The following is a 6000-nucleotide window of genomic DNA, read 5'->3' on the forward strand; positions in this document are numbered from 1 at the left end:
AGGAATTTCAGGTCACTGCATGTCTAATTTCACAGTGGTTATCTATTTGTTCTTGGAGACTTTCCCGCTACCTGTTGTAGTGAAGATATTGTTCGTGAATCTGCAAGGGTTCATGTGCGTCTATAGACGGCTAGTCACATTTTCCTCAAAGATGCGATTGTCTCTTCTACGAGATAGTACAGCTCACCGTTGGTGTATAATTCGGAGGATCTTAAAGCTGAGTTTAAGGCTCTTGGAAAGGTACTTGCAGGTGTAAATTCTTTGCTGGAGTGGTAGACCCTACCAGTTTGGCAAATCTGCTATCTATTGCCAAGTTCTCACTCTCAGTTTTCTGTTCACTGACCTTGAAACCGTTCTTCACTGCTATGGTGTAGAGGCTCTTTAGTTGATGAGTAGCCGTCTCTAAACAGCTGGCTAATGTACACTGAGGTTATTGAGCCGTGGTAAAAATTTGCTGTTTTGAAGAGCGCGCCGCAGCGCGTAGTGTGAAGCAGTCGCCCTCCGTTTCTGGTGGTGGCGCCGCTGTGGCAATCGCAGCTTTTGTGTCTCTCTCTGGCGGGAAAGGGGAAAGGGTGCCTGTTCAAGTCCATTTAAAGGGCGCTATGAGCTCGCCAGTCAATCAGTCTGGGTCAGTCTCTCGTCCTCAGCTTGCTAGTCTGTCTCTCGTCCGCAATTGTTAGGCAGTTAGTGTCTGTCTGTCGTTCGGAGTGCTAGTATGTTTGTCGTTCGGATCAACCTTTAAAGCCGGCAAAATGAGAGTCTTTTCACTCCGCCAGTAAGAGAACTCAGCGAGTGGTCGCTCGGTCGGGGCTGAGTTCCTGCATCTGAGTCTGCGCGTTGGGCCGCCAGTCTGCTCGAGTTTGCTCAGGCAATGGTCATTGGCAGTTGGATCGATCGGTTGGTCGGTCGCGCACTGAGACACAAGATGAGTTGTCCGTCTTGAGCGTCGGTGCATGTGAGGTCGCCACCTGAGTCCAGTGGGACGCAGCGTATAGCGAGGGGCAGTGACTTCGCGGTCGACACGAGAGCAACAGGAGCCAACCCACGACATCAGTCTGGCCGGTGCGAGCTGCGACGCCGTGAGATGGGAGATCGGCGAGCCTTCCTGCGTCCGTTGAAGCGGCTGGCAGCGGACGGTTCGGGAGAGCGATTTGGGCCGCTGCGCCAGGTCTTCTCGAGAAATCGCAGTTTATTAGAAGTTAAGTGATTGGTGATATGTTGTTTGATTTACTCTTGTTAAATTCTACTTGTTTTCTTGGTGAGGTCCCAGCCATTTTGCCCTCGGGTCATCCCACCATTCTTCTCCGTTTGCCCACCCGCGGGAAGGAGGTTGTTTATAAATTGGGTGGTCCGTTTTTCCCTTGTGGAGAAGGGTCGGGTTAGAGCAACCTGCGGTTCGGGTTGTTCGGTAATCTCCCTATCAATCTACCGTACGCTAGTAGCTGCCTCTGTCATGTTTGTCGGATTTGGTGTGTTAACGAGTTTATTGCTTGGAGTGTAACGCCCTAATACCTGAAATATGTTTTGATCTTTGGAAACTTTGATATTATTGCCTATGATCTTGAGAGGCGGTATCTGTGTACTGTAGAGCATCTTAACTATTGTTTGGCCAACCTTGTAGAATTTTATATAAGATTGGCTGGTCGCGGCGGAGGTTCGAGTCCTCCCTCGGGCATGGGTGTGTGTGTTTGTCCTTAGGATAATTTAGGTTAAGTAGTGTGTAAGCTTAGGGACTGATGACCTTAGCAGTTATGTCCCGTAAGATTTCACACATATTTGAACATTTTTTTTGAATAACCCCAAAACCATTTCTGAGCTGAAAACATCCATTCACGAGGCCATCGACAGCATCGATGTTCCGACAATTCTGCGGGTCATGCAGAATTTCGCTATTCATTTGCGCCACATCATCGAATCCGAATATCTGTAGTGACGTTTACATATTGAATAAAATGTGTGTAGGCCATAGTTTGTAAGTAATTTACCTTTTTTCCGTAGAGTTCAATAATTGTCACCCTGTAAGTAGCTAAACGCATTACGTAGCTCTGCACGTCTGAGGAATGCTGCTGCTTACTGCTGCTGTGGTGGCGGATACCTGAGCGGGGGCTTTGTACGGGCCTTCAAGTGATCAAGCGTTTCACACTCGCAATCCGTCACCGGCCTCAGGCGTTGGGACAATGGCTGCGAGAGTGGCGGTCGCTGTCTTACCGGCTCGATCTCGAAGCAGCGCCACCGCCCTCGACCTCAGATGAAAGACTCCTTCAGTCCCCCCAAATCACATTTCCCAGTCTATATAGAAACTTCGTTTCCCCCTAAAATATTCACGTAGCACTATGGCTCTGGTTAGCATAGCCACGACTGGCTTGCTCCATTATCTCCCCCCAGCAAAGCCCGTAATTCTACGAATATCGTCGCTGCCTGTGCTTCCTGCTTTCCTTTATCCTCTCGGTTTTTGGCGGCAACCTGCCGCGGGGGCGTCTGACACTTCATGTACTTCCAAACTAGCAGTCATTTCCCACGCTCTCTAGCTGCCAGCGTAACGAATTGTGTAGGAGCCACGTCGTCGCTGCCTGCATGTTACACAGTGCTGGTTACTTACAACTACGCACAACACATTTAAGTGCGACAAAAATCCCACCATGTATCACATTGTGAGTGGCTGCCGTAACAAACTTCAGTGTGGCCCCCATCCTGGAATTCCGCCGCCGTCATCGGGGGTCTGGTAAAACTTGAAACTGCTATTGCTAGTCCTCCGTGGAAGGCCAATTTCTTTTCGATACATAGCGATCTGTAAATGGTGGATTCACATATTAGTCACATAACGACACCACAAGTGTTTCAATAAACGTTTCAATTAATTTCAACACGATTTGAAGATGTCCTGATTGCAGTGATGCTACCGACGTTATGCAAAGTAATTGCTTGAGGACGCTGCCAGTTGTCTGAATGAGATGCCTTCCATCTCATCCATATCACGAATTTCTGTTGACATTCAAAGAAGGTTATTAACAACGTAGAGTGTCGTTATGAGGATGGCCATGTCTTCAGTAGACAGTGATGAACCAGTCGTGTCTCAATGTCTCCAGGCACCACTATATGCGCAGAAGGGAAATCCCCATGTTGTCAACCAGCGGGGCGGCGTTATTAGTCAGTGCACAAGCTCGAGAACAAAAAGGAAAATGATTTAATGAAATACAGAATTTTTAGATTGAAGGTGAGGTGTATGCAGACCATGCGTTACCTGAGAGTGCTTTTCGATGGAACATATTGTGGCAAGAACGTTCTCAGCTTCACAAAAGAGGGCATTAACGAAGATGGTTCAAATGGCTCTAAGCACTATAGGACCTAACATCTGAGGTCATCAGTCCCCTAGACTTAGAATTACTTAAACCTACCTAACTTAAGGACGTCACACACATCCATGCCCGAGGCAGGGTTCGAACCTGCGACCGTAGCAGCAGCGCGGTTCCGGACTGAAGCGCCTAGAACCGCTCGGTCACAGCGGCCGGCCATTAACGAAGAGCAACGAAAGTTGCTAACAAATAATTCGTTATGTGATATAAATAATCTGAATTCGCCTCTGTGACACTAGGGAAGAGAAGTAACATTTTTTCGTCAGCGTGTTTTCGTGACGACCGCAGCTCGGGAGTTTGTTTTTGCTTGCAGCAATGTTTCAAGTGCATGGGGAGCGATGAGAACCTCAGTCACTGTGCCTGAAAGATACGATGTGGTCGACCACGGTTAACTACAGCACCAGATGACCGCTGCATTGTGGGACAGTCAAGCAGGGACGCTAGTCAAACAGCGGGTGGTATCGCATCAATGAGGGTTACTCCAAAAGAAATGCAGACTATTTTTGTAAAAATACAGTTTTCATTCTGCATGTGTAAAAGTTTGAAAACAACCGGGAGGGATGTATCTACACACTGTAAAACTTAGTTCGACTTGTTCCCGTGAGTGGTGCCGTCACAGCATGTCTTCAAGATGGCTGCTACACTTGACGTTCGTCAGAAGCAACGTGCTGTCATAGAATTCCTGTGCTGTGAGAACGAGACAGTGGGAAACATCCACAAGAGGTTGAAAAAGGTGTACGGAGATGCTGCTGTCGATCGCAGAACAGTTAGTCGGTGGCCAAGCAGGTTACGTGATGAAAGCGGGTATGGCAATATTGCGGATTGTCCTCGCAGCGGCAGGCCTCGTACTACACACACTCCAGACAATGTGCAGAGAGTTAACGAATTGGTGACTGCTGACAGACGCATCACAGTGAACGAATCGTCACGCTACGTTGGGATAGGGGAAGGAAGTGTTTGCAGAATACTGAAAGTGTTGGCGTTAAAAAAGGTTTGTTCCAGTTGGGATCCCAGGATGTTGACAGTGGCTCACAAAGAAACAAGAAACACGGTATGCAGTGAACTTTTGGAACAGTACGAGAATGGTGGAGATGAATTTCTTGGATGAATTGTGGCAGGTGATGAAATATGGCTCCATCATTTTTCACCAGAGACGAAGAGGCAATCAATGGAGTGGCATTATCCAAATTCACCCAAGAAAAAAAAAGTTCAAAAGCACACCTTCTGCTGGAAAAGTTATGGCTACGGTGTTTTTCGTTTCCGAAGGACTCTTGCTTGTGGACATCATGCCAAGTGGAGCCACGATAAATTCTGATGCATATGTGACGACACTGAAGAAACCTGAAGCTCGACTTAGTCGTGTTTGACCACATCGGCAAAAGCAGGATGTTTTGCTGTTGCACGACAATGCACGACCACATGTCAGTCAAAAAACCATGGAAGCGATCACAAAACTCGGATGGACAACACTGGAACACCCACCTTACAGAACTGACCTGGCTCCATGTGACTATCATCTCTTTGGGAAACTGAAAGACTCTCTTCGTGGAACATGGTTTGAAGATGATGACTCCCTTGTGCACACTGCCAGACTGTGGCTCCAATAGGTTGGTCCAGAATTTTACCGTGCGGGTATACAGGCGCTCGTTCCAAGATGGCGTAAGGCATTTGAAAGGAATGGAAATTGTGTGGAGAAATGAAAATATTGTTCCTAAAGAATGTATCTACACACTGTAAAACTTCCAAACATGTAGAATAAAAGATGGATTTAAAAAAAAAATAGTGTGCAATTCTTTTGGAGTGACCCTCGTACATTTAACACATCTGCATGGTGCCCAGTCTCACTTTGCTGCTGATAAATGATCCGGTAAGCGAGACGAAAAACCTGAACTGATCAGTGAAACATAGATACGCGCTCACAGCGACGCTGAACGCCAGGGAGAGATAAGATGGAGCTATACACTTACTATGGGACATTTTGCTGCTACACCTGACTTTGGGCACTTTTAACTACTGCTTGAAAGTTCTGAGCGTAAAAACAACTATGCGTGAAAGGCACTGCGAGTAGACGCCTAGTCCAGTTAACTGCGTGCTGCCACACATATGACAGCCGCTGCTTGCAGGTGCTGCCTTTTCAGGGACGCCACCTGAAAGTCATGGGATGGCCACAACTGCTAACAAGATTCACTGCTTGGTAATGAAATAATTATGCTAAAGCGCCTGAGCAAAAGCCTACCTGCCAATGCTCTGTTTGTCTCAAGGTAGTAACCAGCAGCCAGGAAAGTGACTGAAGTAGTTAATAGAAACAACATACCACTGTTCTCTTACTAACTTTAGTGAGTAATGGAAAGATGCATATTGTATTGGTTCAAACACTTCAGAGTATCTTATTAACTAGCTTTGTAAAGCAAAGAAAGTTTTAGAAGGCAAAAGGAATTGTGATAAAGTTAATAACATTTCTGGTGCTAATTCACCTATGCCGTTTTTTCGTTGGTTCCAAATAACGTTCTCAAATGCGGTTAAGTGCATTGTAACTAATAAGGGCCATTAATATAAATCAACTTCTCAAGCTCGGTAATATAATAAATATATCACTACATAAATTAGTTTCCCAAAGCGTTTAACATTACTATTTAGATACACTTTA

Source organism: Schistocerca piceifrons, chromosome 3 (genome assembly GCF_021461385.2).
Source record: "Schistocerca piceifrons isolate TAMUIC-IGC-003096 chromosome 3, iqSchPice1.1, whole genome shotgun sequence".
Lineage (NCBI taxonomy): Eukaryota > Metazoa > Arthropoda > Insecta > Orthoptera > Acrididae > Schistocerca > Schistocerca piceifrons.